Below are 4,707 nucleotides of genomic sequence, written 5' to 3' on the forward strand. Positions count from 1 at the left end.
AGTGTGCAATGCATGTGTGTGCACAGATGAGAGGCAGAAAGAGAAAGGCACATACACACACACACACACACACACACACACACACACACACAGACCAAGACAGAGATAGAGACAGAGATAGACAGACAGACACACAGAGACAGAGCTGGGCTGAATGAAGGTCAGGAGTCTCTAGCATTTGTAGATTTTAGCAGGTAGGATGTTATGTGCTGGGGACAAATAATCTTGGAAGATGTCCCTAGTGTCAGGAAAGTAGATAAAGAGATCATTTTGAGGCATGGGCTATTGTCTAACCCACAAATACATTTGAGGAAGAAGAAGAGCAGAGAGACCTTGACCGCCAGCCTGAGGGGTCCTCCTGTCCCTGACACTCCCTTGTGCTCCTGATGGGCAGCATGGAGGATGTGTTTATCCTTTCATTGATTCCTTCTTCTCACCCACAGTCATGCCAGCCCTGGGGAGAAATGGTGGGCAGAACACCTCCTTGCTGCTCTGGACTGCAGGCTGCGCTGAAGTTGATGGAATAGAGAGGCAGCCCATGGGAACCCAGGAGCTCAGTGAGAAGCCTTTTGTACACTCCCAGGGAGATACCCAGGGGGCTGAAGGAGAGGATTCCTTCCTATAACATACTCTTAATCATGCTCTAAGAAAACGGAAATGGAAGGGCACAGATGTCTGGCTTCCTGGGGCTGGGGTGACAGTGACAGGACCCGTCTTCTATCACTTGAGGCCACCCTAGTTTGTCTTGTCATCTGTAGAAAACAAATGAGGAGGAGGAGGAGGAGACAGAATTGATTTTCTTGCCCAAACTGACTTCACAGAGCATCATGATACAAAGAAAGGTCATTTACAATGTGGTGGGTCTCCCAAGACCTTCCAGTCTTTGATAAGATAAATAGACCATGACTCCTTCTCTCCATCCCCGAAGCTGCAGCCTGACAGAGAGGGTCAGGGAAGGAGGAAAGGGGTATCTAGAAGATCCGTGACCCAGTCTCATGGCACAGCAGTGGAAGCATTTACCATTTTCCAGAAAAAGAGATTTTTGCCTTTTGACCATAACAGAAGACTCAAGACTTTGGCTTTTGGCTCAGAGGCTGGAAGGTCCAAGGGCACAGCACCTACTTCTGCATGGCTCCTGGGGTGGAATTCATGATGCTTTAAGTCACAATAGAAAGCAGAGAGAAGCAAAGGGAGCCACAGTGACCATCAATCCAGTCCTGCAAAAAGAACAGTCATGTGCCTCAGGAGCCACAAGCCTCCCATCAGGTCCTGCTTCCCATCACTTACCCTTGATGAACTAAGGTACTAATGCATGAATTTTGAGTGGACACACCCAAACCACTGGGGGTGCAGCTCAGTGACAGAGTGCAAGTCCAGGCTACAGTCCCTCTCTAGCAACCCCTTCTTTCCCCACCCAAAAAACAGAGTAGAGTGATTTTTCTGCCTCTTGTGTCACTGGTGGGGTATCTAGGAATGAAGAAGTTAAGTAATATGGCTTGGAACACAGCTAGGGAGCTGTAGGGCCGGGGCTTGGGAACAGGGCAGTTGTCCTAACCCCTGTGTTCTGCACACTCCTCATTCCACAGGTCCCAGCCATCCAGGGAGTTACTCTTTGCTGCATCCTCCTCCACATTCCACCTCCACTGGCTCTAAGAAATCCTCTTGTGAGGCAGGTAGTGAAAGACAGCCCCAAGTGACCGGCACGAGGACCCACTCTCTGAGGTGGGTTGTTGGCGGACATAGTGTCCTCACAGACGAGTGCCAGAGAGCAAGGCCAAAGTGTACTGCAGTCTGGTCGCAGGCCTCTCACAGTGTGTCCTAAAATATGTGCTGGACAGCTGGACGACAGCTCACCCACCTGACCAGGGTTTCGATCTACCAAGCTTTTCAGACACCAGGATTTCTACGACCTTGAGATAGTCAAGCAAAGGAGCTCTCTCTGTTAGAAAAAGAATGTATATGCTTCTTGACAAACAGCAATGATGTCAGGCTGGTTGGAGAAGTGGTGGGAGAAGGGCATTAAAACTTGGACATTCTGGGAGGCTGAGGCAGGAGAATACTAAGTTCAAACCCAGCCTGGGTAACTTAGCAAGGCCTTGTCTAAAAACCTTAAAAAAAGCAAACCAAAAAACAAAGTCAAAGCTCTGGGTTCAGTCAATCCCTAGTATTGAAGAAAAGAAAGATTTTGTAGATATTTTCAAGATAATAAAATGAAAATGGCACTGTAGTCCTAAGGAAAATTAAGTTGAGATAGAAGTCTGAGAACACCATATGTAGAGGCTAAAAAAAAAAAAAAGTATGCATGCTTTAGTTTCTCTTTTCCTGAAATATGTATAAAGCTTTGGCAGTCTCTCTCTCTGTGTCTATCTCTCTGTGGCATGAGGCATCTATATACCTTCATAAATGTCTTCTACAGCCTGACTGCCATATTCCTGGAGTCCCATAGAAATCACATTCACTAGGGAATGTCCAATTGACTTGGAAACAGAGACGTTAAGCTAGGCTGACCTTCGAGAAGGCCCTGATCAGGTCCTAGCTTCCTCTCGGCCCCGGGTCAGGAGCTGTATGTGTGCAAGAGCCTGTCCTTGGTCGCACCTTCCATTTCAGAGCCAGCAAGGAAGGTTCCAGCAGCTTGGGCTTTCTTCTCCCTGAGACGAGCCTGCAGAATTTCAAGGGTCGCTGGGACAATTCCAGGGCCAGGCCTCGAGCCCGTGTTTGGTCTTCAAGGAGCACACAGTGCACCTGCCAGGCTTTGTCTGTACTCCTCCCGGGAAGCCACTGATCCCCCTCCTCCTTCCTCCTCTGCAGCAAACAACAGCTGAGAATGCGCCTTCTGGAGCTCTCCAGGAAGGACCCTCCCACCACCATCAGGGGCGGAAACCAAGGGGCGCCTCTTGCTGTCAACTGGTTTTTGTTTCCTCTTTTTCATTAAAAATAATTTCAGATACTAAAAATAATCCTCGGGGGGGGGGGACTTCAAGCAACACTGATACATTCAAAGACGTTTTCTTTTAAAAATCACCTGAAATTTCAGCAACCAGAGCTTATCAGTGGCCTTGGCTGGCTCAACATCCTTTCAGATAAACTCTCCTGATCTGATTCTCAGTGGCAGGAGAAGCTCCGTTTTGCAAAACCGGATTCGAGTTATCCAAGAACAAAGCTCAGCAGTCTGTTTCGGGCCTTTATTGCGTGTCTTTCAATCTCAATCCACATCCTCAAAAAAATACGCCATTGTACAAAGATACTACCTTTTATTTCACTAATCCCTTCTAGATGGACCAGTAGCTTGCTTTCAACTTCTCCTTCTTGCCATTTGTTTGACAGCTCTCCTGTAGTTTCCTGGACAGTTTTTCCTTTGGAAAGGAAGGCCAGCTCAGAGCTGCAAGCACCAGGCAGGGTTTCCCGAATGGGTTGGGACCTCCAAGCAGGCAGCCAGGAGCTTGAAAGCCCTTACCTGCCACAGAGCTCTGCGGATGAGCTGCCACTTCAATCCAGTTAACCAACGTCTAGAAAGGTTTTCCCATCGCACCTTAAGGACGTCCAAAACCTAGACGGACCATGCTCAGGGGAGGAGCGGGCAAGGGAGAGTTTTATAATAATAAAATACAATTTAAATGATAGGTATAATTTAATAAATGTCAACTACCTTTGAGATACATTAGCTCTAGAACTCTCCTGGAAAGACCACGTCCCTATGACATAGGTGAAAATGTGAAGGTAAAGTGACCTCTTACTCACAACCAGGAGACTCATCAGGCATTTTCCGGTGACTACCAACTGTCAAAGTGACTAAACTTAAAGGACTACTTGGAACAGATTCCTGAGACCTCGCACCTACACATCGGCAGAATCTGCATCCTACTGGGTCCCTGAGGAGAGCCTGGTGCATCCTCTTCAGGAGACCCCCTGCTCTCTCTTAATAACAATTGGGATCTGTAGGCCTTTATTCTAAGTGGCTGGGGATGTAGGTATCAGTCTGCAGCCTAGTGTCAGGCCCCACTAGAACTGTCTTCCCCGGACGTGGTGAGGACATACTGAGGCTAGAACTCTGGGCCCAAGGCCTGGGCTACCTGTGGCCTGGTCTGAAGGGCCTTCCTTAGCAAGAGTCCAGTACGCCTGTGTCCCTGACTGGTCTGGGGCCAATGCTGGGGATGAGCAGGAGGAGGACCGCACCGTGGCTCTGCTCAAGCCCCCCATCAGGAACACCCACTAACTCCAGCACCTCCCTCCTGTCCATCTTGCCTCTCATCCACTTGACTCTATTCCCTGTTGTTCCTCCAGTGCCCACAGCCCACGGGACAGACCCCAGGGCCTTTGTACAGGCTGCTGGCTTTGCCCAGACCCTTCTTTCCAGGCACTTTGATGCCGCCCTCCCTGCACCCATCCAATCTGCCCAAAGGTAGACCTTCAGAGAGTCCTGTTTAAGATCACAGTGCCTCCCCCAGTACTCCAGCTCCCCTCCTGGCAGCACTGTTCCCCAGGGCACCTATCCCTCCCGACAACCTGCCCAGTGTGCTCGCCGCCCCTCTCCCTGCTCTAAAACAGAAGCCCTGAAGACAGGATTTCTGTCTGTTTTCTTTCTGTGGACTCCTTGTGTGGAACAGTGCATAGCTGCCTCTTGATTCATAGCAAAGGGGCCTACTCCAAGAGCCCTGGGTTCCCAGACTGGTGTCTGCCACACAGCAGGACCTCTCTGTGTTTGGTTTC

Source organism: Octodon degus, unplaced genomic scaffold (assembly GCF_000260255.1).
Source record: "Octodon degus isolate 3935 unplaced genomic scaffold, OctDeg1.0 scaffold00031, whole genome shotgun sequence".
In the NCBI taxonomy this organism is placed as follows: domain Eukaryota; kingdom Metazoa; phylum Chordata; class Mammalia; order Rodentia; family Octodontidae; genus Octodon; species Octodon degus.